At 47.7% G+C, this 26,358-nt stretch overlaps 1 protein-coding gene and 1 pseudogene across 4 annotated transcripts in view; one reads left to right on the forward strand and one right to left on the reverse strand.

Moving 5' to 3' along the window:
- SEPHS1 (selenophosphate synthetase 1) overlaps positions 1-1,452 on the reverse strand; it is a 30,507-nt gene extending 29,055 nt beyond the window's left edge. For all 3 annotated transcript variants that reach the window (XM_082739554.1, XM_082739558.1, XM_082739557.1), the window contains exon 1: positions 707-1,452. The gene's annotated coding sequence lies outside the window, so the exon portion shown is untranslated. The remainder of the gene's footprint in view (positions 1-706) is intronic.
- Positions 1-26,358, forward strand: part of LOC309869061 (heterogeneous nuclear ribonucleoprotein A1 pseudogene) — a 361,742-nt pseudogene that overhangs the window by 284,840 nt on the left and 50,544 nt on the right. The window lies entirely within an intron of this gene.

Here is a 26,358-nt window from a genome sequence, read left to right on the forward strand (position 1 = left end):
GCTGCCGCCTTTAAAGGCAGACCGGGCCTCCGCTCTTTGTGCTGCGCGGCGCGACGGGCTGGCCGCGGCCGGGCGGAGGCAGCGCGGCACCGCCGGCTGGGCCATGCCCGCCAGCTCTCCCGGCGACGGCGACGGCAACCGCAGCGAGGGCGCGAGGCGCGCGAGGCTAACCGGCCGCGGAGGGGCGGGCGCGAGCGCAGCGGGACCCCGGCCCGCGAGGCCGGTCTGGCCCGGGCGCCAAGGGTCAGGCGGCGCCGGCGGGCCGGAGGGCGCGCGCGTGGGGGCGGGGAGGGCCCCGGAGGGGCCGCGCGCCGCGCCCGGGGACCGGGCTGGGTTCTCCCGCCGCGCGCGCGGGCCGCCGCCGCCGCCGCGCAAAAATGTCGGCGGGCGAAAAAATTAACCCCTGCGTTGCCGCCGCCGCCCTCCCCCTCCACTCCTCCCCCGCCCTTTCCTCCCTCCCTCCTTCCCCGGCTCCGCGCGGCGGCGGCGGCGGCGGCGGCGCGGGCGGTGCTTCTTTTTTAAAGCGGCCCCACCAAGCCCTGGCTCTGCCCCTCTCCAGGCAGCGCTGGAGAGCGCCGGCCGTGCACGGCTCCCGGCGGGCCCGGGCGGCCCGGAGGGGGATCTGCACGGCCGCCATGGGCCTGCGGACGAATATTCCCCTTTAAGCCTGGCGTCGCGCCCCCCCCTCCCCAAGCCAGGCGCTTACCGGTTCGCTTTGCGCCCTCCTCCTCCTCCCGAAAACGGGACTCCGGCGCTCCCACAATGCACCGGGCGCGGCCGGGCTCCCTTAAGCGTCGCCTGAATAAAAATGCCGCTCCCGGCGGCGGCGGCGCGGAGGGCGGGAGGGCCCGGGCCGCGCCTGGGCGCCGCGGGGGCTAGGCCTGGCTCGGCCGTCCCCTGCCGGGAACCGGGCCGCCGCGCTCCGCCGTGCGCCGCGCGCGAGGGGCCTTTAAGGGCCGGCTACCGCCCTTTAAGAGGCGGCGGGCCGCGGCCGGAGCGGCTCGGTGGCTGCGTGCGGCCCGGGAAGGGGGCGGGGGCGATGTGCAGGCCCGAGCGCGGCAATGATTGGTCTCGGGGGAGGGGTGGGGGGTTGCAAACCCGAGGAGCGGTGGCATCCGTTGCATGATGCAAAAAGGATTGATTTCAAAAGTTGCGAGTTGCATTGGCAGCAGCCTTTGGCGCCCGGGCCACCACCTACTTTTCCTCGACCCGCCGGAAGGGCCGGGAATGTTTTCCAAAACCTGGCCAGGCTCCACCGCGCTACACCCTGCGGGACTCTGTACCTGCTCCCCGAGCGCCGCCGTCGTTTCGGGCTGGGAGACAATGACCGTGGAAAACAATTTGAAAAAGAGTGGGAGCAGAGGGGAAGCCGCCTCTGCCACGGGAAAGATTTTTTTTTTTTTTTTTTTTTTTTTACAAAAAAAAAAACCATAAACGGCGCCTTTGATTAATGATGACCCCTGTCGTCTCTCCTTTCTATTGTTTAGCCTGGCTCGGGAGCCAACGTGAGCCTTAGTAGATATGCAGACGTCCCGCAAAGTTTCTTGACTGTTCAGCGTGCTTGGTGGGGAGTCCGAGCTCAGGGTTCCTCGGTTACATTGTTTGCTCTTCACATGTCCAAGTAAATATGGCAGCCTAATAACTGTCTGAATTAACACTGATAGAACAGCTTCCGCATGAGAGAAGGCTTCCTTCAGGCTTTCCACTCTCTAATGCATTGCTGATTCCAATAAAACAAAACGCTTTCCCAGAACTGCGTCTTTCAGGGCTGCCCTCAAAACCAAGCAGTGTGCAGGAATGCCAACCAAACTTTTCTAGGGTGGTTCAGCATTTTCTAAATGGATTTGGGGGCAGGAATTTTTCCGGTCATCGAAAGGTGCTTTTCGTTATGCACCAGGTTCGCAGGCTATGCAGATGCCCTTTTCAATCTTTAAATTTCTGCTGAACGATTCCTCCGGGGTTTAATCTCAGTAAGGATGCAGAAGTGATGTAACCTAGCAGACCGGCTGATGCAGGCTTTTCCGCTCTGTGGGTCCCGCCCCCCCCCCCCCCCAGGACCTCTACAGTAAGTTAGAAAAGAGCAGAGTAGCCAGGATTGTCTAATGTGAGTGGTTGGACTTGTGTAAGAATGGCATAACGTTGTGTTTGGCAAAGCTGCATCGCCTCTGAATCACCTGGGATCCCCAGGCAACCCTCCAGACCTCCGGAACCAGGGACAGGGGATGCAGTATCTTTATTCCTCCCATCCTCTCCTTTTTGAGATAAGTTTTGTGAGTTGTTTGGGGATTTTGGTTTTGTTTGTGAGGTGTTTTGTTTTGTTTTTAAGCAAAAAAGTCACAACTAGGAAAAAAAAGATTTGGGGGATTAGGGGCAAGGTGAGTAGGGCCCTGCATGGAGATGGTGTGTCGCGCTGGGGAGTTTGGTATTTATGCCTTAGTCACCAGAATTTGCCAGATTTGGTTTTTACAACTTGAGCTCCTAAAAAGGCTGTACCACATCTGGGAGGATGCCCTCCCCCAGAGGGGAAAACAGGGCCACATCTCTAATTAGGAGGTAATTGTAATCATCCAGCACAGAGTTGAGGGAATTTAATTTGGAGGAAGAAGCTGAAGATGACCCCCAGGTTTCTGGTTTGGGGGGACTGGGTGGGTAGTAATGCTAACAGAAATAGCAACTATGAGAAGGCAAACAGGTTTAAGGCTGAGTTGGGTTTTGGAAATAGTCAATTTCAGGCACCTGCCAGATATTCTAGGCAGAGTGCAGTTGGTCAAACTAGGGTTTGGCACTTGGGGGTAGGGGGGTGGGCTCTGAGTTTGAGATGTAGATGTGGGGTCTATCAGCATGTAAATAGGGTTTAAAGCCGCGGAAAGAGGTAGGATTAACCAGGAAGGGGAGTTCGGGATGAAAGTGAAGTGGAGACCTTGGACAGAGCCCGGCGGGGCTTCCAAATGGAATGGCTAAGCAAGCTGGAGGCTGTTCCCTGCGGAGTCAGTGGGAGGCCAGCATTCTCAAAACCTGCTCCTTCCTCTCCCAGCACCCCCCACCCCCCACTTTAGCAGTTCCACAACAACTGAAGGCAAATTCTTCTGGGCAGAGGCTGTAGACTCTTCTCTAAGCCACGGATGCCTTCATTCATATGGAGTCCGTCTCCAGCCTTGGGACCCGGTAATCTACTGGATCTCTCCACCCACCTTCTTTGCCCTAAAAGCATGCCTCTCTGTGCTTCCCCCAGTACGTTTTTCTTGCACCAACCTTTTTCCGAGTCCTCCCCAGTGGAACCATCGAGCCGCATTTCATTGGAAGCCTTCTTCCCTGGGTCTTTATGTCCTACAGACTCCAACTAAAAGATGGTTCTCCTGGATTCCTTTACCTTGTGGACCCTTGTTTAAAAAAAAAAAAATACACATTTACCAGCCCCGCTCCAAAGATTGTATCTAGCTGGCGTAATGGGTTGAATCGCTAGAAAGATTCTTTGCTTGACCAAATTTTAGTCAGGCTCCTGAAACTTCTAGGCCCATCTAAGTGCTTCCTTGTAAAATCCCGTTTTAGCAAGATTCCCTCCCCCACCCTCAAAAATCTGATCGGTTCCTCACCCCTCACCATCCCCCAGGTGATGTCTGATCACCCCAGCTGCCTGTTGCAAGAATCCTGTTAGGTCGGTTTAGCCAGAATCCCCCCACCCCTGTTATTTCCTCCTAGTAATTTTCCACACACGGGTCCTCACCCTGCTCCTTGACTGTAAATTCCCTCTTGTCCATGCTGTATTTGGAGTTGAGCCCAATCTCTTCCCCCCCACTACAAAGTTTTCTTGCAATGGTCCTGAGTAAAGTCCGCCTAGCGGTGTCTAACCCCTGCCATAAACAATTTTTTTTTCTTTACTAATTGTGTCCCCTACCAGAGATGGGTTTGAAGTCTTAACCCCTGGTACCTGCAAATGTGACCTTATTTGGAAGGGTCTTTGCAGGTGTCATCAAGTGAAGAGGAGGTCATAATAGATTCGTGTGGGCCTTAAATCCAAAGACTTAGGAGAACAGGGAGATTTGGGTACAGAGACACAGGGGAAAAGGCCTTGTGAAGACCAGGGTAGAGATGGAGTGAGGCGCCTTCAAGCCAAGGAACGCCAAGGATTGCTTCTGACCTCTAGAAGCAAGAAAGACCCTCACTAGAGCCATCAGAGAGCACGGCCCTGCCAACACCTTGACTTCGGACGTCTGGTCTCCAGAGCTGTGAGAGAGTACATTTCTGTGTTTTGCAATAAGCTGTCCAGTGTTGTGGTATCTGTCACGGCAGCCCCAGGAAACGAATAGAGCCAGTTGGGGTATGTGTTTGGGAGCAAGGAGTACTAAGAATCATTGCTTTTAATGGGCTCCCCTGGTGATGGTGATGCTGATGCTGGGGAGTGGGTGGTGAGCACTATCTTATCCGGCACTCAGAGGGACAGGAGGCTGCCTGTTCCGCCTCCCACATTCTGCAAGCTCCAAAGCAGCTTCAGTGTCATGGCTTACCTCCTGTCCTGACTTTCTCACTTAGGGTTTTTGCTATCCGGCATTACCACCGTCTGTTGCCGGGGTAGTCACTCCCCTATGTTGCTTGCGTTGTTCATGTTCAAAAGTGGTCCCTGATTTGTCATCATGGGAGGGGGGCGTGGGAGGACTCTCTGGTCATCACTAAGACCTGGTAGGTGGTGGACACCTCAAATCTAATGACTTTTACCTTCACTCTACTCTAGCTACCCATTCTCATCTCTACACTATAACTGTCTCTTCTCTGGAATATTAAGCACCAGCATCCTATCTCCGGTCCTGTAATCCCCTCATTTCTTTATACCTGGCCTCCTGCACTTCCCCTGTGTGGGGGTCACTGGTCTCTCAAAATGGTTCCTTTTCCTTCTGTCCAGCCTGGAGCCTTCAGTATGCTCCACAGCTTTGTGTCCAGCCTGGAGTCCTCAGTATTCTCCATAGCCTTGTCTCCGGCCTGGAGCCTTCAGTACACTTCCACAGCCTTGTGTCCAGCCTTGAGCTCTCAGTTTTCTCCACAGCCTTGTCTTGGACCTGGAGCCTTCAGTAAGCTCCACAGCCTTGTCTCCTGCACTGCCCTTTGACCACATCCACCCTCAGACGTCCGGCCTTAAGTCCCTTCCCTCCATCCTCTTCCCTACCATTTTACCAGGAGAGAAGACTCAGAACTTAGAGATAGTGCTATGATGGATATACGCTATCCGGTGCCTACTGGGCTTTCCCAGCAGCTCAGAAATCCTTAAATATGCTCTTTCGAATGTTCTTTATTGTCCCCAAAGTCTGTACCACGCCTGTATTGCCCTCAGGAGCAGATGTAGCTCAAGAAGAAAATGGATGCCCTCAGAGGAAACCCTCAGCTTTCCCACCGTGTCCTCACCCCTCCCTTCTGACCATCAGTGTCTCGGAGGGAGAACCATCTCTGTCTGTCTGAGGCTGGCCCCTCCCAGGGCACCAGCTGTCCCCTTCCAACAATAGCTAAATTAGGTTGAGGACTTACTATACACCCCACTGTATAGACTCTTTTATGTATGTTTACTCTTAGAATTCTCCCCAACAGTCTTGCAGTCCAAGTACTATGATATATTTTGCTTTCATGGTGGAGGAAACTGGGGCTCAGACTGATTGAGTCACTTGCCCAACATTACTGTCTTACTTAAGTTTCTTCTGCGGCAGATCTCGAGATGAGGATTTGGAGGAAGGGAGTTGATTTGGGTGGTGATCTCAGGAAGCACAAGGCAAGAAGTGGGCAACATGAGTCAGGGAAGGAAGAGAGTGCAAAAGAATACAAGTGAGTGGGTCGCCAGTGTAGGCTCAGCCCTGTTGGCGTCTGACTGGGAAACTGGAACCCCCTCTGGGAGGTAGACTAATGTCCCTTCCCCAAAGACGTCTGTGTCCCAATCCCTGGGATGTGTGAACCTGTTATGTTATTGGATAAAGAGGAATTTGGGTTGCAGATGGGACTAAGTTTGACCTTAAGGAGGTTATCCTGGATTTCCTGGGTGGACAACACAGTAACACAGTGTAATTACGGGGTCCTTACACGTGGAAGAAAGAACCAAAAGAGAGACTCCGGGACATGACAGCATGACAAGGATTCCGCCCAGTGTTGTCAGCTACAGTGGAGGAAGTAGCCACAAATCGAGGGAGATGGGAGCTTCTGGAAGCTGGAAAAGTCAAGGTAACAGTCTCCTCTATGGTGTCTAGGAAGGAATGCCCCCTACAAATACTTTGCTTTTTGCCCAGGGAGCTCCCTGTCCAGCTTCTGACCCACAGAACTGTCCGATCACAAATGCGCCTTTGTTCACAAAGTTAGAGGTAATGTGTGTCACCGCAACAGTAGAAAACAAGTACGCCCTCCTAGAATCATAGCACTGGCAGACAGGGAGACTGAGACATTTCCCCGATGAACACTCTGGGTCTCCCTCCCCCTGGACGGGACGGAGAAAAAAAAAAAAATGCACTGGAGCTTGAAGACTTAAAAAGAGAAAAAGAAGGTAAACTATCTCCATAGTTTTTAATATCGATCCATTTTGAAATAGAATAATATTCTACTTCGGATAGGCTGGGCCCTGGAAAATAGATTATTCATTTCATATGTTGCATTTTACTTGTTTTGCTGTGGCCACTCGGCCGCTGAAAGGACATGGCGGGCTGACCATCTGTTTCTACTGGGCGTTGCTGCTCCGGACCCTGCCCCGGACACTGCCCCGGACACAGGCATCCACCAGCGTCCCTCAGAACCTCACAGTCAGCGCACGTGAGGACCGAAGGAATCTAAAGAATCATTTCCTTCCAACCCTGACCCCTCCACCCCACCCCTGCACCCCGGCATCTCTCCCCCTTACGGACTATCCTGGCGAATGGACAATTATCCGTAGCGTTGTACATGCCGTGGCCCCCGTGGCTAGCCCCAGTCCCCCTTTTCCTTTCCCCTCCAGCTCCCCTGCGCTGCCCTCCCCTCCCCACTCCTGTCTTGATTCATTTTCTCATCCTTCACCTTGACAATTGTGAAAGTATGCTAACTTTTTGGTTTTGTTATAATGTTCTCTTGTTTCCATTCATTCCGAAGGGACCGATGCTGCCGGATCAACGTAAACCTGACCATGTTCTTTTCCCTGACTACAACCTTCAGGTGATCTGCACTGCCTCTGGCTCTGTTTCTCCAAGTCCGGGGCTCATTCATGGGTGTGTGTGGGTGATTTTAGGTGGTAGATGCAAGACCGTTTTCTTTTTGTAGTTGTGTATTTGTTTTAACACACATTGGGAAGATAGACCTATCCTATAAAACCTGTGATTTGGGGGACATTATCCTTTAGGACAAAAAAAATGAGTGGAGAAATTTTAAATGTTTTAAATTTGTATTTATTTACTTTACATTTTATTTATTTGTTGATCTAAGAGAGAGAGCAAGAAAATCTTAAGCGTGTTCCATGCTGAGCGTGGATCCCCGTGTAGAGCTCGATCGCACAACCCTGAGATCATGACCTGAGCTGAAACCAAGGGTTGGACGCATGAACTGACTGCGCCACCCAGGCGCCCCTTTATTTATTTATTTGAGAGAGAGCATGGAGAGAAGGGGCAGAGGGAGAGAGAGTCTCAAGCAGTCGCTGCTCAGAGCAAGGAGCCCCAGATGGGGCTCCATCCCCTGACGCTGAGATCTGAACCCCAGAAATCCCATTCAAGCAACTGCGCCACCTAGCCACGCTGAGTCAAGAAAATTTTAAAGAAACAGTAGCCCACGTTCAAGTAATAGCATTGTTCCAGTGAATTTCAGATACATTGCAGACTCTTGACTAAGGTTTAAAAAAAAACCAAGGGCAAAGAAACCTTCTGTAATCCAGCTTCTCCTTTTTCTCCCTAATCTGGTCTCAGGAGGAACTCCCTTCCAGTTCTTCAGCCTTGCAGCCAGACCGAGCGTTGGCTGATCTTCAGCCTCATCTTCTCTCTTTTCTCCGCTTAGCTCAGCAAGCGCTGTTCCTCTGCTCGTACAAACCGTGTCCCCCCTCAGGCAAATGAGAACTACACCCGCAAGATTCTGCTCCAAGAGTCTTCTCTCTCAACAGAATTTCAAGAGTTTTCTCTCTCTGGCAGCTCCAGGGGGAATGACTGTGCCATCTCCAGGAGGCAGCTTCTTAGCCCCTAGTATGATTTTGCAGATATAAGTTAATTAAGGACTTTTTTTTAAATTAAGGATTTATTTATTTGACAGACAGAGATCACAAGTAGACAGAAGAGGCAGGCTGAGAGAGAGGGAGAAGCAGGCTCCCCGCTGAGCTGAGAGCCCGATGTGGGGCTGGACCCCAGGATCCTGAGATCATGACCTGAGCCAAAGGCAGAGGCTTTAACCCACTGAGCCACCTAGGCACCCCGAGTTAAGGATTTTATTTTTTTATAAGATTAGCCTGGATTATCTGAATGGACCAAGGCAACCACCACGATCAGAGTGATCAGGAGTCGCAAGCCAAAGAATGTGGGCAGCTTCTAGAAGCTGCAAAAGGCAAGGATATTCTCTCCTTGAGCCCCTAGGAGGAACACAGCCCTGCCCGCCCCATTCTGGTCATCATCTTGGAACCTATCCTGATGATCTACAATTGTTCCTTATACTTAATCTCCCTTCTCTCCCCAAAAGCCCTGCATTCCTTCTAGAAACCATCTTCAGTATCTTTAAGGCCTCCCAGTGCCTAGCACATTCCCTGACATTGGTAAGAATGGCAAGAGAGTGGTATTCTGGAATTGGGGGGACAAAGAATGTTAAGAAGGTAGGAGGAGCTGACATTGTCAAGTGCTAGAGAAAATCGAGGTAAGATCGTAACTGAAAAGAGTTCATTGGGTTTAAGGGGTCCCTGGTGGCCTTGCGGGGAGATAGTTACATGCAGGGTCTAGGATAGAAGGTGGGACATGAGTGTAGACACCTCAGCATGCCATAGGGACTCCTCGGTGGCTTAGTCGTTAAGCGTCTGCCTTCTGCTCAGATCATGATCCCAGAGTCGAATCCCACATGGGGCTCCCTGCTCTGTGGGGAGTCTGCTTCTCCCTCTCACTCTGCCCCTCCCCCAATCACATGCTTACATGCATGCACACACGCTCTCTCTCAAATAAATAAACAAAACCTTTAAAAACAAAACAAACAAGAAAACAAGATTGATTGCTATGTGCTGGCCCTCTTCTTGGAGCTCTACGTATATTAATTCATTCAGTCCTCCTAACAATCTACGAAGTAGGTACCATTATTATTTCCATTTTATAGATGAGGAAATCAAGGCACAGAGAGTGTAACTTGCCCAAGGTCACAAAGGCAGAAAGTAAAGGACTTGGATTTGAACTCAGGCCCTCTGTCCCTAAGTCCGCATTCACGGATGGAGGCACTCAGTAAGTAGTTGTCAAGGGAAGGAGGAATGGCGCTAGGCTTCTCCCGCTCCCCTACATAGCAGGATGGGTTTGTTCTCCTGCATCTCTCTTCTCCCTTCCCCACAAAGGGCCTCCTCAGCATTGTCCTCTCACAGATGAGGCTTCCGTGAAAGGTCTAGCTCTCTATTGGACCAGGGCTGAGGCCGCAAAGATGTCCAAGATCTTATCCTTTAACCTCCATCCTGGTAGCAGGACTCCAAACATTCGGTTCCTTTAGCATGACCCCTTTCCAGACACCCCCCTCTTCCTTCCTCCTACATCTTGGCTGAGGCCAGAATGAGGATTCACAAGGTTGGCCCTTGCTTCCCAGCAGGTTGCTGGAATATTCCTTCCACGTGGCCCTCTGTGGGCTTGGCTTCACTGCCCAAGAATTGTCTGACAGCAGGGCTTAGAGCCAGGGTGAGGGTCCAAACACTACTGTAGGTAGGTTTCTGTCGCGGGGAGGCAGAAATTCAGACGCAGAACCAGGAGGGTGGGAGAACCTAGGAAGGCATGATGGGGACTGGACAGGTCAGGCAGGAAAGTGACATGGAATCACTCATTGTGGCTAAGCTTGCAGCCAGCGTTGTCCTGGCAGGTGAATTCTGGAAAGGAACAAGTCCCCTAACACAAATGCTAGGCTGCATTTTGATCTTTGGGAGGGGCGGTCCCCTCTGTTTTCTCCTAGGCCCCTGTTGAGGCTTATTCTTATAACTACACATTTTTCCAGATCAATTCTCCCAAGAGCTTAGGCTCTAGATCCCTGTCTGGATAAGAGAGATTGGCTCTGTTTCTTCATGCTATGAAATTTCCAAGGGATCCAAATCCTAATAAAAATGGAAATAACTGAAAGGCCAATAGAACATGTTTTCTTGCATACCATAAATATGTGTTCTCCCAACTTCCTAAATATCTTTTCTCTCATTCCACCACTCTGGCCTTAAAAAGGTTAACAGTGAGTCTTAGCTTTGAGGAACTACTGGTTTACAGGCACTGCGCTCAGTATGGGGACCCTAAGAACAGGTCAAAATCCCAATCAATGAAAGAATTGCTGTAATACCAAATGCTAGGTGGAGATCTCAGATTTTTTTTTTTTCTTTTGGAGGGGAGTCCATGAACATTCTGAAATGATGTGCAAAATTGTGCCTGCTTGTGCATTTCTGGGAAGACAAGCATTCCTAGCTTTCACCAGCCCCTCCAGAGGGGTCTCTGACCGCCAAACTGAATAACATGGTGGCAAGTGTTATGGGAGGGTAGAATTTGAATGTAGAGGAGAACGTTGAAATACAGGGAATACGTTGTTATTCCATTAATTCATTAATGCTACAGGGATTTCAGTAATCATCAGTCACTTTCACCAGTGGACTTTTACAATCTACAGTAAAAACCGTAGGTTTTTTTGGTCAAGAAATAAAAGGTCACGAGAAATTTAACATGGTGTTGGCACTTCTGTGTTTGGTTTCAGAAGCAGTGACTTGATTATTTCTAAATGAAGGACACTTTTTTTTTTTTTAGATTTTATTTATTTATTTGGCAGAGAGAGCGAGATCACAAGTAGGCAGGGAGGCAGGTAGAGACAGAGGGGGAAGCAGGCTCCCCGCTGAGCAGAGAGCCCTATGCAGGGTTCCATCCCAGGACCCTGAGATCATGACCTGAGCCGAAGGCAGAGGCTTAAGCCACTGAGCCACCCAGGCACCCCATGAAGGGCGTTTTTTAATTTTTTAAAGTTTTTTCTTTTCAAAGATTTTATTTATCTATTTGACAGAGAGACACACAGCGAGAAAGGGAACACAACAGGGGGAGAGGGGGAGGGAGAAGCAGGCTTCCGCAGAGCCGGGAGCCCCATGTGGGGCTCAATCCCATGACCCCAGTGGGTCAGGACCTGAGCCAAAGGCACAGGCTTAATGACTGAGCCACCTAGGCGCCCTATGAAGGACACTTTATTAAATAGAGTCGGTCCCAGTTAAGAAGCCTCCTCCAGACCTCCCCGGGGTCTCCCGAGTGACACCCCTCTCCCCGCTGAGCTGGAGGCTCCCTCTGAGACCGCCCCCTGACACCCTCCCCCGCACTGTGCTTGGCTCTGTGATTGGGCTCAGGGAACCATGTCGAGGTGGCAGGTTGGTGGCAGGATGAAGGATGCTGACTCAGTGTACACACTAATGAAAGAGGACACCCATCTGATGAAGATGGACAAAAAGACGATCCCCAGTGTGCTCGGTCACGGGGGTGGGGCCACTGAAATGCGATTAACGGTAAGGCAGTTTCCGAAATTCTGGCCCTGAACCTCCCAAAATGTGGCCACTTTCCATAAGATCCCACCATGTCGTGGTATTTTCCCAGAAAATCCTGTTTCTTTCAAGCACAAAGGTGATTAATTTGGTGCTGTGAAATGAAGATGTCATTGTTTGCACCCAGAAAGCATCTAAGGCTACAAAATTAGTAAGTTTTCCCTTTGTCTTTCTCATGCATGAAAGATAACACTGGGGGGGAAAGGATTTATTTTCTTTTATTACATGCTCTGTCCTTCTCGCCCTGTCTCACCTGATTAAAATGCGTCTAGTTTTGCCTCTCATTTCAAAAACCCACAAATCCTGAGACCCCGATAGCCAAACCCTCTTGATTATTATTCTTTTTTTAAAGATTTTTATTTACTTATTTGACAGACAGAGATCACAAGCAGGCAGAGAAGCAAGCAGAGAGAGAGGAGGAAGCAGGCTCCCCGCTGAGCAGAGAGCCCGATGCGGGACTCGATCCCAGGACCCTGAGACCATGACCTGAGCCGAAGGCAGAGGCTTTAACCCACTGAGCCACCCAGGTGCCCCCCCTCTTGATTATTTACCTAGTTTTTCACTCAAACATTCAATTCTCTTCTATTCTTTTTTTTTTTTTAAAGATTTTATTTATTTGACAGACAGAGATCACAAGTAGGCAGAGAGAGGGGGAAGCAGGCTTCCCGCTGAGCAGAGAACCCTATGCAGGGCTCGATCCCAGGACCCTGGGATCAGGGGCTTTATTTAACCCACTGAGCCACCCAGGCGTCCTTCCAGTCTCTCTTTTAAGAAAAGCTGCTCTGGGGATGCCTGGCTGGCTCAGTCAGTAGAGCATATGACTCTTGATTTCAGGGTTCTGAGTATGAGCCCCATGTTGGGTGTGGAGATTACTTAAGAAAGGAAAAAAAATCCCTGCTCATGCATTTTTATCAGGTAGCCTGTCCCGGCAATTTCCATCACCTCCAGCCTCCTGTCCTGCAGGGATTCTGCAGCGTAGAAAGAGTCTTGATGACCTGGGTTTGGGCACATCTCTTCCCACTTTTTTGCATCACAGGTAACTAACTGGCTCTCTTCTGTCCTCTGCTCATGGTCATATTGTAATGAATGGTGGTCGTTAGAAGCCATGTTGTCCTGTGTATTTGGCGGAGACAGGAGAGGAAGGGAGGGAGGTGGAAGGGTTGGGTGGAGAAGGCACCTGTGTGTGAATGCGCGTCTCAGGCTTCCTGTCTCTCTCCTATTCTCAGAATTGGTTCAATTAAAACTGGCCCCAGAGGGGCGCCTGGGTGGCTCAGTGGGTTAAAGCCTCTGCCTTCGGCTCAGGTCATGATCTCAGGGTCCTGGGATAGAGCCCTGCATCGGGCTCTCTGCTCAGTAGGGAGCCTGCTTTCCTTCCTCTCTCTCTGCTTCCCTCTCTGCCTGCTTATGATCTCTGTCTGTCAAATAAATAAATAAAAAACATAAAAAAAAAAAAAAAACCTGGCCCCAGAGCGACGTCCTAAGTTAGCTAGAAGTCACTGTTGTCCAAGCGGGGTGGGGGCGGGGGGGGGACACGCTACTCATTCAGTCTTTGTTCCCAATGCTCAAGCCATGGCCGACTTTACCCTTTGCCCCCCACAGGCACCATCTTCCTTAATTATCTCCTCAGGCCAGAGGTCACTGGGGGAAGTACTTACAGATTGAGCTCCTCCTACCCCATGGTGACTGTCCTTGCCCCGCACTCTGTGTTGGAGTTCTGCTGGGCATATGCTCAGGAGTGGATGTGGCCTTGGGGTCTCTAGGCAGGATGCAAAATGAAGAAGAAAGTATAATGGTGGAGGCAAAAGTTGTTTTTATTTTTACTCCCTTCAGAGCACCCACATCTGGAACACAGGGACCACGTCTGCTTTTGGATGTTGTTCAGGTTTGGCGGTCCTCGGCTCGGTTTTCTCTGCGCAGAGCCAATCCTCTGTCCTTTGCAGCATTCCGCTCTTCAAAGAGAGTGAGCAGGAAATGTTTCCATTTTGATGTTTGGCAGGCGGAGGCAGCACATGGGCGGTTGTACTGGGTGCACACTGAGACCTTTTCTGGCTCGGAGAGTCTGTGATTCATTTGAAGGGGAGGCGCACCCCTGATGGTTTGCTGGTATTGATTTCCTCTGCTCAGTCTGGCTTCCAGGGGATCCTACAAAGGCTGAGACCCCACTCAGCTGTTACAGGAAGCCCTGCCTTGTGCAGTGACTGCCTACCTCTCTGAAATTCCTGGAATGTCCACGGTGCTTAGATGTCCCACTCAGCAAGCCCAGTTTGAATGGCTCATCATCACCCAGTGCCAGATAGTCTTGTCCTCACTCTTGAAATGAGGAAGGTGGATACCAGAGGCCCTCAGAAGTCCAGACAGTAGAGGCCCCTGTGTCTTCCATCACGTGAGCATGAAAAATGCCAAAACTTGTAAGCAGGAGTGGTATCATTAAAATATATATATTTAACGAATTAATGGTTTTCATACCCATACACAAAAATCAATGCAATATAATTGTACAAGTTGCAGGGTAATTACAAGGTTTATTGAGGAAAAGCAAATCTTTACACTTAGAAAAGGAAGTATCAGAGTTTATGTCTGATGAGCAAGAAAGATTTTCTTTCTTTCTTTTTTTTTTTAAGATTTTATTTTTAAGCAATTGCTATACCCAGTGTGGGACTCGAACTCACAACTCAGAGACTGTGTCAGAGACAACTCAGAGACTGAGCCAGCCAGGCACCCCAAGAAGGATTTCTTAAACAAGACAAAAAGCACATATCAGAAAGAAAAATATCAGTAAGTTCGGCTATATTAATATTGAAAATGTTCTGTATATTTTAAAAATATGCTTAAACCAAGTTAAAGGACTAGGAATAGAGACGTGTAATTTGTAATCAACGAAGTAACACTTTCCAGAATATGTAAAAAATTCATAGAAATAAATAAGGAAAAAAATCCAGTGGAAAAGAAATGGTAGAGATCTGAACCGGGAATTCACATAAGAGGACATCTGAGTTGCTAATTCATGAGAAGATGTTCAACTTCCCCAGTAATCAGCAGAATGTAAATTAAAACAAGATAGCATTTTATGGCCACTAGATTAGCAAAAATTAGCAAGACCACATGTGGTCAGGAATGTGGGGGAATTGGGGCTCTCTGATGCTGATGGCAGGAACAGAAGAAATTAGTAAAGCCATTTTGGAGAGAATTGGACGCTCTGTAGTAAAGCTGAAAGGTGCATGAACCTCCTGACTCATTAATTCCTCTAGCAGGTGGATGAATGCACAAAGAGACATATGTAAGAGCCAAAAATTGGAAACAATTTAAATTTCCATCAAAAAGAGGGGGGTGCCTGGTGGCCCAATCAGTTGAGCTTTGGACTCTTGGTTTCAACCCTACACTTACCATTTGCCTCCTAGAGATGTTCTCCGACATCGGTTTGCAAAGGCTGGTCTCACCTGGCAAGTTACTGGACATGCAAATTTGGGGCCCGCCCCCCCACCACCACAGGTGAACTCCGGTCCTTCTGGGGTGGGGCCCAGCAGTCTGCTTTAATGAGCCCCTGGGAGTGATTGTGGTGCTGGGGCAAACTTGGGGAACCATTGCTTTTCTATAATGAAGAGATTTCTGCCTGCTTTCAAAACTCTATCTGAGGCAGGGAGAAATTTCCCAGAAGTGCTACAGCTCCCGTGGAAAAGTGGGATATTGTCACATACCTGCATATGTTCTTCACAGTCCACAGACACTCTCCCCTCACCCCCTAACCCCCACCCCTAGCCCCTGTCTCGTCAAAATATCGTTCTATCCTCCTTAGCTTGGCTTTTAAGACCTTCAGGAACCTGACCCCATCTGCTCTTGTCTCTCCCCTGAAATCACCTTAGGCTCTAGAAAACAGCAGTACTTGCTCATAGAAGATCCTCGCGCTTTCCTGTCTCTGAGGCTTGCATTTTGTTGTATTGGTATTTCTTCAGTCTGGTGAAGGGTTTCCGTATATGACAACTCCATCCCCATCCCCCAACCCATCCCCACAGACGTAGCTTATCATTTCAGATCAGTCTCAAATGCCATTTCCTCCTTCTCTAGCTAGAGGCAATTGCTTCTTCCTTTGTGTTAGCCTCATAGAGGGTTTTATCAGCCTCTGTAACCTGCCATTTATCTCCTACATCCCATCTGGTATTCTAGTTTATGTATATGTCTTACCAGGCCATAAATCTTTTTATTCGAACCTCTTAGTCAAGTTGAAGCTTCTAATAATGCTGAGCATATTTTCAAATTCAAGTGATATAAATAAGTGTATTATTCAAAAATACCTAAGACATGCTCTAAGGTATGTCTATGTCTAAAATACCTAAGACATACCCTAAGACCTCCAGTTTCTGGAGGTCTAGAGGGTGACGTGGACACCTATAAACAAGGTGACAGAATTAAGGACGTGGTGATGTGGTTGCTGGGAGGACAGAGTCAGCTTGGGAAGAGGTGTGGGATGGAGGTGGGCATAGTTTGGACAGAAGGTGATACTGGATGCTGTCGATGAGGAGATGCTTAGACCAGGCACAGACCTCCTCTGCTTTTTTGGGGTTTGGTGGGGGGCGGTCAGAAAGGTATATGGGGCAAAGAAGAGAAGTAAGTTCAGTTTCACAGGAGCCAGGGCCAAAGTATGGAGCTATAAACAGCACCAAAATTTACGTCCAGAGATGCCACAACAAAAGGTCATCATTCCTGCAAGACTTATTGTGGAAAGTATTCAAGGTGCATAACCCCCAGTACAAAGACAAAGTCTGCGCTTTGCACAGAGCTGGAAACTGAAGGCACCTCTTAGAATTTAAGGCTTGATTGCTGTTTGAACTTCTTCATTTTCATGATTTAGAATGGTGTTTTTCAATCTGGGGACTGCAGATATATTTAAAAGAGATCCCCCCTTCCCTTTAGAAAGTCTATTATGAAGCACTGAACGACAGTTTTCCTACCTGTGGGCTTTGTGCAGTGTCTCAAGGTTGCCAGAAGGGGGCAGCACGACCTAATGTTCTGTGTCAGGAGCCCCAGTTCCGTGCTTGGGTTCTTTTCTCTATATCCTGGAAAAGGTAGGAATTAACAAATAGCCAGACATTTTCAAACGTTCAATGAAGTGGGGGTTCTGTGCCTTGGCCCTGAAATCTTGAAAAGCTCAAAGCTTTTTACAAGCTCGTCTTTCTCGTTATTGCAAGTGGAAAGTGGCATATAATTCACAGTAGACATAAAAAGTAAGAAGACTGGTGGTGGACCTCTGGTGTGCAGACATACCTGAACTAAAATAAACACCCGAACACACTTGCACCTACAGGTGTGAAAAAGTGGAAAAACATGGAAGAGAATAAATATACATCTAGAACAGGAAGTTAGGAGAAAATGGTGGTTGGCTCGCGTATGTGTTTGGATTCCCTGGCTGCTACAGTCTCTTACGGATTCACCACGTGCTTTAGTGTAGGGGAAGCTCGGAGTAGCTCTGTCCCACAGAAACAGAATACGAGCCCCAGGTGCAGTTCTGAATTTTCTAGCAAGCCACATCAAAAAAGTTAAAAGGTGGGGCGTTTGGATGGCTCAGTCGGTTGAACGTCCAACTCTTGACTTAGGCTCAGGTCATGATCTTGGGGTTGTGGGATCAAGCCTGCATGGGGCTCCACGCTCAGCCCGGAGCCTGCTTGAGATTCTCCCTCTCCCTCCCTCTGCCCCTCGCCCAATACCCCCATTCCTGCACATGCATGCCAGGGCTTGCTCTCAAAATATGTAAATCTTTAAAAAGTAAAAAGGAACGGATGAAATTAATTTTAACAATATATTTTACTGAACCCAGTATACTCAAAATAGTATCATTTCAATGTATTACTTCTTATTTTAAAAACTAGTGTCTTGGAGTGTCTGGGTGTCTCCATCGTTAAGCATCAGCCTTTGGCTCAGGTCATGATCCTGGGGTCCTAGGATCGAGCCCTGGTTTGTGCTCCCTGCTCAGCAAGAAGCCTGCTTCTCCCTCTCCCACTCCCCCCTGCTTGTGTTCCCACTCTTGCTGTCTCTCTCTGTCAAATAAAGAAATAAAATATTAAAATAACAACAACAAGGAACAAAAGCCTCTTAGTCTTTGACATGAGGTATGTGTTCTACATCTCAGCACATCTCACTTTGGATGAGTCACGTCTCAGTCTCCAGGGCTCAAGGGCCACACGTGGTCGCTGGCTACCGTATTGCACAATCCAGTCTCAGAGAACCCGTGCCTAGAGGGAATCTTAAGGAAAACCTGAAACATCAAGAAGGTACCGGGAAAATAAGGGAAAAGAATCAAAGGCACCTTTAGGTTAATTTGTTAATTTCAAGATCAACATCTTAGGAGAGTGTTAAATGATGATGACTTACATTAAGATGAAAAACTTCCTTGTAACTGTGTTTCTGCTTGCACTGCTGGCAGAGATCAAGCGAGGTGCTTGCGGTCAAGGCCAGGAGGCAGGGGGGCCTCGTGTTTGCTGCTTTGGCTTCTCGCTTAATCTTAGGTTTAGCTGCTTCTGAGTGTCTGCAGGTTGAGGCTGTGATTTGGTTGGGCGATTTTGTTTTATTTTAATCGGCAAATCGTGTATAGTAACAGCAACTATTTCTCAAACTCTTTGGTAACACGTAAGTTTAGCTCCCCGTGTCATCCCAATTTTCTGGCTCCCTTACTTTTCACTGTGTCTGCGTGCTGACATACTCTTCACTCCCCCGACCCCCGACTCTCCCTTCCTTTTGTCTCATCCTCAGACCAGGTTCCCCCAGACTGAAAAGGTGACAAACCTAAAGTATTCGGTCTCCTTTTGACCTGCTCTGATACCTCCCCCCACCCGCGCCTCCGTAAAAATGTTGTATGATTCACCACATTAATGAGAGTGGTTCTTTTTCTTCTTCCTTCCTTCCTTCCTTCCTTTCTTCTTTCTTTCTTAAGGTTTGTTTGTTTATTTATTTGAGAGTGAGACAGAGAGCATGAGCAGGGGGGGAAGGACGAGGGAGAGGGAGAAGACGATGCCCCGCCAAGCAAGGAGCCAGATGTGGGGCTTGATCCTAAGACCCTGAGATCATGACCCCAGCTGAAGGCCGAGGCATTATCGACTAAGCCCCCCAGGCACCCTAATCGGGGTGGTTTTTTATCAGTGCTGGCTGTATAGTTGCGTCATGAACTGTGACCACAAGTTGGAAGACCTTCTCTAGGGGCGCCTTGGTAGCTCAGTTGGTTGGGCAACTGCCTTCGGCTCAGCCCCCTCATTGGGCACCTTGCTTGGCGGAGAGCCTGTTTCTCCCTCTCCCTCTGCTTGCTACTCTGCCTGCTTGTGCTCTCTCTTTCTGTCAAATAAATAAATAAAATTTAAAAAGAGGAAGAAGAAGTCGAAGACCTTCTCTAAACCTTTCTGTGAGGGCTCTGTATACTAGTCAGGAAGATGGCAGTGAAACTAGACCCCGACTCTTTGCAGAGAATGTTCAACCTACCTCAAAATCCATCCAAAGGCTATCTGCTTTTCCTTCTCAAGTACTTCGCTTGTTCCACTGTCTGTTAACAATTTAAGAGTCAAATCCTCCTCTAGGGTTACTGAGTGGGTATCTCCTTTTGTTATGAAAGAAGGTGTGTAATTATTCCGCCCAGGGTCGGACACCCGATCCAAGCCAGCAGATCTCCCAGGGACGCTCCGTAAGTGCCCACTTCCCCAGTGACTTTCTCCAGCGGGCAGTGCCACGAAACGGAGCCTGCTATCGGGTTGCCCCTCTTGGAAAGCAGCAAACCTCCGCCAGGCTCAGAGGAGCCTGTTTTATGTAAACGTGCACAGCTTAGCTCTGTCATCTCGTGACTTGCGCATAGATCCAGGCAACGGAGTTGGGACCACATGCTTTCGATAATTTTTTTTGGCAAGTAAGCACTTCCTGAAACCAGGATTTCTCATTATCCTTTCCCTTCCTTTGCTGTTGAGAAAAATACATACATATTTTGTTGATTGCATTTTTTGAAAGTCGCTTGTCTGTTTTTTGGTGTCTGAAATAACTTTTATAGCCAAGAGTGTTGGTTTGGGTTACTTCCCTCCTGTGGGTGAAGTGATTTTCCTTCTACAGGGGGACCAGAAAAATGGGCAGGAAAAAATGACCCGCAGAGAAAGAGGGATGGTGGGTTAGGGCAAGGCGCCCCTATGCTTCTGTCTGAGATTCCTGTGACTCCCTGCTGTTCCAACCTTACTCCCTCTTCCCAGTTCAAGTTTGCTCTCCAGAGCTGATAAAGTCATTTGTAACTTAGGTGGTTTTTGGTTTTGTTTTGTGCGCGCGCGCATGTGTGTTTTAGATATAATACGTGTATCTAACATTCAATTCTTTAAAGTGCTTTTTTTATTATTAATTTATTTTAAAAAATATTTCTTTTAAAGATTTTCTTATTCATTTATTTATTTATTTATTTGAGAGAGAGAGAGAGATCGATCAGGGGCGGGGGGGGGGAGGGTAGAGGGAGAAGCAGACACCCTCCCTCCCCTGCCCGACCCCGAGTGGGGAGCCTGACACAAGTTCAATCCCAGGACCCTGGGATCATGACCTGACCAGAAGGCAGACGCCCAACCTACTGAGCTGCTCAGGCACCCTAAAGTGCTTTTTTAGTATAGCCCAAGATCTTACCACCATCACCCCTATGTAATTCCAGAACATTTTCATCACCCCAGAAAGAAACTCTGTACCCATTAGCTGTCACGCTCGTTGCTTTTTTTCTTTCTGTGCAGGGTGCTGTGTGGGCATATATTTTCATTTCTCTTAGTTATAGACTTCGGGGTGGAATTTCTGGGTCATATGGTAACACCATGTTGAACTTCTTGAGGGACCGTTCTCCAAAGAAAGGGGCTGTTCCATTTTACATTTCCGCCAAGAACGCAGGAGAGCCCCGGTTTCTCCACATGCTCGCAGACTGCGGTTGTGGGAGTCGTCATGGGTGGGAAGTCGTATCTCCTGGTTGTCATTTGCATTTCCATAGTAACTGATGACGTTGAATGTCTTTTTGTGTGTTTATTTCATTGCCTATCTTCAAATCCGTTGCTCGTTTCTCAGTTGGGTTATTTGCCTGCTCATTGTTGAGTTGTTAAGAGTTACTTGTGTATTCTGGGTACTAGACCCTCATCAGATAGAAGATTTGCAAATACTTTCTCCCATTCCGTGAATTATCTTTTTCTTTTCCCGACAGCATCCTTTGAAGCACAAATGTTTTTAACGTTGAGGAAGCCTGAATTATCTATATTTTATATGGTTGCCCAAGTTTAGGATATATTTAAGCTACGTTACCTCCTTTAGTGTACTGACTTTTAGATCTTAGCTTTAATTATAGAATGATGGGCTGTTCCTTCGGTCAAAGTAATATAGGCAGTAAGATCAAGTTGGCAAAGATCTTGAGGGGCAGGGGACACCCAAACGATCTGTATGTTGGAAAACACTAGGTAAGGGGTGCTTGGGCAACTCAGTCGGTGAAGTGTCTGCCTTCAGCTCAGGTTCTGATCCCGGAGTCCCGGAATCGAGCCCCACATCAGGCTCCCTGCTCAGCAGAGAACCTGCTTCTCCTTCTCCCTCTGCCACTCCTCCTGCTTGTGCTCTCTCTCTCTCTCTCTCTGTGTGTCAAATAAATAATTAAAATCTTAAAAAAAGAAAGAAAGAAAGAAAGAAAGAAAGAAAGAAAGAAAAGCAAAAGGAAAGAAAACACTAGGTCACAGGCCAGTGGTATGATAGGCACCTTAGTGCAGGGAACCCTAGAAAAATCTGGGGGTGCCCTCCCTAGTCAAAAATCTTCATGTCACTTTTCACACACTCAAAACTTAACTACGAACAGCCTGCTGTTAGTAGGGGGCCTTATCAGTATCATAAACAGTTGATCAACACGTATTTTGTGTCTTGTATGCATTATAGACTATATTCTTTTTTTTTTTTTTAAGATTTTATTTATTTATTTGACAGAGAGAGAGATCACAAATAGGCAGAGAGACAGACAGAGGGAGAAATGAGGAGAAGCAGGCTCCCTGCTGAGCAGAGAGCCCAACGCGAGACTCGATCCCAAGCCCCTGGGATCATGACCTGAGCCGAAGGCAGAGGCCTAACCCACCGAGCCCCCCAGGCGCCCCTAGACTATATTCTTAATAATGTAAGCTAGAGGAAGGATGGTGTGAAGAAAATCACAAGGCAGAGAAAATTTATAGTACTGCACTGCATTTATTTATTTATTTGGAAAGGTTTTATTTATTTATTTATTTATTTATTTGAGAGAGAGCGCACAAATGCCGGGTAGGGCAGAGGGAGAGGCCGCTCCCCGAGGAGCCCAGGCCCCATCCCAGGCACCAAAGGCAGATGCTTAACAGACTGAGCCATCCCGGTGTCCACTCTTAATGGTCTCCCAATTATTTTAAACATACTCAGATGCTGACAACTCTTTTAAAACATACGGCAACAGTCTCAAATTTTAAGCCTCTTGGCTCTGTTAAAGGACTAACACAAAAATTACAGATCAAGATGAGAACCCGTGGTTCCCAGGGGACCAATGTGATAAGTGTGTTCCTGGGAGACAAGGGCTGGTTAAGCTAACCATGATCTCAGGCGAGCAAAGTGGCCGCATCTGGCAGGTAGCAGGCACTCAGGAAGTGATTAGCAAAGCCGTGACCTCCAGGACCAAAACAATTATTCCCTTGGTTGAAATAGTGGAAAGGCGACCAGCCCTGCAAGAGGGAAGCCAGGGTTCTAAACTCAACTGTACAACCCTGGCTGGGATATTCGCTCTCCAGCCCTCACCCCGTCATCAATAAGGGCGTACGGGTATGGTTGTTGACGCCTGACTTCAGGCACGTGGCTTGCCGGTCAAATGTGATGCATGGAACTTGGAGACTGGCTCTTTCTCCCTCTCTCTGGGTCTGCCTGTCTCTATCTATGTCTTTTTTTTTTTTTAAGATTTTATTTTGAAGTAATCTCTATACCCAATGTGGGGCTCACACGACTGAGATCAAGGGTTGTGTACTCCACCAACTGAACCAGCCAGGTGCCCCTCTCCCTGTGTATTTTTTTTTAATTTTTAAATTTTTTATTAACATATAATGTATTATTAGCCCGAGGGGTACAGGACTGTGAATTGCCAGGTTTATACACTTCACAGCACTCACCATAGCACATACCCTCCCCAATGTCCATAACCCAACCACCCTCTCCCTACCGTCCTCCCCCTGGCAATCCTCGGTTTGTTTTGTGAGTTTAAGAGTTTGTCTCCCTCCTAATTCCATATTGTTTCATTTATTCTTTTCCTAACCCCCAAACCCCCCATGTTGCATCTCCACTTCCTCAAATCAGGGAGATCATATGATAGTTGTCTTGCTCCGATTATTTCTCTAAGCATAATACCCTCTAGTTCTATCCATGTCATTGCAAATGGCAAGATTTCATTTCTTTTGATGGCTGCATAGTATTCCATTTTGTATATACACCACATCTTCTTTATCCATTCATCTGTTGATGGACATCTAGGTTCTTTCCACAGTTTGGCTATTGTGGACATTGTTGCTATAAACATTCCGGTGCACATGCCCCTTTGGATCACTACATTTGTATCTTTAGGGTAAATACCCAATAGTGCAATTGCTGGGTCATAGGGTAGTTCTATTTTCAAGTTTTTGAGGAACCTCCATGCCGTTTTCCAGAGTGGTTGCACCAGCTTGCATTCCCACTAACAGTGTAGGAGGGTTCCCCTTTCTCTGCATCCTCACCAGCATCTGTCATTTCCTGACTGGCTAATTTTAGCCATTCTGACTGGTGTGAGGTGATATCTCATTGTGGTTTTGATTTGTATTTCCCTGATGCTGAGTGATATTCTCCCTGTGTATTTTTTTTTTAATTTTTTAAAGATTTAATTTATTTATTTGACAGACAGAGATTACAAGTAGGCAGAGAGGCAGGCAGAGAGAGAGAGGGAAGCAGGCTCTCCGAGGAGCAGAGAACCCGATTTGGGGCTCAATCCCAGGCCCCTGGGATCACGACCTGAGCTGAAGGGAGAGGCTTTAACCCACTGAGCCACCCAGGCACCCTGCCTGTGTATTTTAATTGAACTAAAATCCATGTAACATGAAGCTAACCATTTAAACGTGAACACTTCAGTGGCAAGCAGTACATTCTCGGTGTTGTACAAACACCACCTCTATCTAATTGAGAACATTTTCATCACCTCACAAAGAATCTCCACACTAAGTAGTCAGTCCCCATGTCCCCCTCCCCCAGCCTCTGGCAATCACACATCTTCTGGCCCTCTCTGCAGGGTCCCCTGTTCTGAACATTTCCTATAAACGGAGCCATACAGTATGGGACTTTTTGTATCTGACTTCTTTCCACTTAGCGTGATGTGGGCTGGTTCTTTATTCCTTCTCATGGCTGAATAATATTCTGTTGAGTTGCCCCGCTATATTTTTTAAGGAAAATTAATTCCTTACTATCCAGAAATGGATAGACCAACGGTCTCTACCGGTCCTTTGCTGTGTTATGTAACGACAGCCTGCCGGGCAGAATGTTGCACTAACGGGATTGGACCTATTAGTCACTGTAGTCAAAGCCGACTCTAATTAATCAGATAATGTGAGCCGTTCCAATTTAATTCCACTCAAATAACATCATGACATCTGGGCGCTATCAGGGATTATTGGTAGAAGAAAATAGATAAATATGCTTAAAGCCTGTGAATGGATTTGATTCCTGTTCGAATTGTGTCATGTACCACTGTTGTGAACGGTCAACCTACCTACCGTTCCCATCTGTAAAAACACCCCCGCAGCCTGCAGTCACAGTGGGAAAAAATACTCCGCCCTGGGGCTATTCCAACTCTAAAAAATGTGATTCTGTGGGTCCTTAGTTTACTGTCCAAAAGGGCTCACATTTCTTTATCTAGAGACATTTGGGGGAAACCTCCAGTATATATGAGGTTACCAGGGGCACCTCGCTCAGGGCAGTGAGGATGGGGTTTAGGTTTGGAGGGACACTTGAGATCTCACACAGGCGGTGGTCACAAAAGCTGGCTGACTCCCGGACATGGACATTTGGAGAGCCAACGGTATGGGTTCTAGATGCTGACTGCAAGATTGAGTTACCTGTGGGTTTCTTCTTTGGTTTCTTTCTTTCTTCAGTTTTCTTTTTCTCTTTTCTTTTCTTTTCCTTCCTTCCTTCCTTCCTAAATATTTTATTTATTTATTTATTTATTTATTTGAGACAGAGAGAGCGCAAACATGAGCAGTTGGGAGGGGCAAAGGCAGAGGGAGAAGCAGGCTCCCCGCTCAGCCGGGAATGTGACACTGAGCTCCATCCCAGGACCTAGAGATCATGACCTGAGCCAAAGGCAGACACTTAACCGACTGAGCCACCCAGGCGCCCCTCTTCTTCAGTGTCTTTTGTTCTTTCTCAGGGATAGTGGGAGAAACCAAGGGACCCTCACTAACAGGGAAGGAGCAGAGCCGATTTTTTTTTTTTTTAAGTGGTGGCAGCCACACGTATGAAGTAGGCGGGGAAGAAAGCTGTGATTTAGAACTACAGGAGGTGGTCGAATTGAGTCCTTGGGAGGTGAGAACAGAGAAGGAAAAGGATGAATCTCTCAAAGCCACAGTTTACTCAACTGAAAAATGCAAATGATAATCAAAAAGCGCTTCCCACTTACAAGTGAAATCAAAGTTTATTTGTCTTTCTTTGTCTTCTTTCATGTAGCATAATACTGTGTAGTTCTGTTCATGTTGTTGCAAATGGCGATATTTTCTTCTTTTTTATGCCTGAGTGATAGTCCATTATATATATATATATATATATATATGAAGAAGATGTGAGATATTTTTATATCTCACATCTTCTTTATCTATCTTCGTCTATCTTCTATCTATTGTCTCTTGATGGATGCTTGGGTTGCTTCTATATCTTGGCCATTGTAAATAATGCTGCAGTAAACCATGCATATATCTTTCTGAATTAGTGTTTTCATTTTCTTGAGGTAGACGCCCAGCAGGGAAATTACTAGATAGGATGGTACTTCTATTTTTAGGATTTATTTTCCCTTAAAGCTCCATTTATTTATTCATTTATTTATTTAGCTCCACCCCCACTGTGGGGCTTGACCTCACAACTCCAAGATCAAGAGTCCCATGTGCTATCAACAGAGGCAGCGAGGCACACAAGCAATGTTTAGTTTTGTTTGTTTGTTTGCTTGTTTCTTTTAAAGATGTGACTTATTTATTTCACAGAGAGAGAGATAGGGAGAGAGGGAACACAAGCAGTAGGAGTGGGAGAGGGAGAAGCAGGCTTCCTGCGGATTAGGGAGCCCGATGCAGGGCTCCATCCCAGGAGCCCGGGGATCAGGACCTGAACTGACAGGCAGACACTTAACGACTGAGCCAACCAGGTGCCCCAACTTTAATTTTTTTGAGGAAACGTCACACTGTCGACCCTGGTGACCACACCAGTTTGCATTCCCAGCAACAGCGCACAAAGGTTCCCTTTTCTGGACATCCTCTCCAACACTTGTCATTTGCTGTCTTTTTCATACTAACCACGCTGATGGCATGATACACTATTGTGCCAAGCATTTTATAATGTGTGTAATTGTTGAGCCACTATGTTGTACACTTGAGACCAATTTAATATTACATGTTAATTATTCCTCAATTTAAAACAAAAAC

This window comes from Mustela nivalis (assembly GCF_964662115.1).
Source record: "Mustela nivalis genome assembly, chromosome: 7".
Classification (NCBI taxonomy): domain Eukaryota; kingdom Metazoa; phylum Chordata; class Mammalia; order Carnivora; family Mustelidae; genus Mustela; species Mustela nivalis.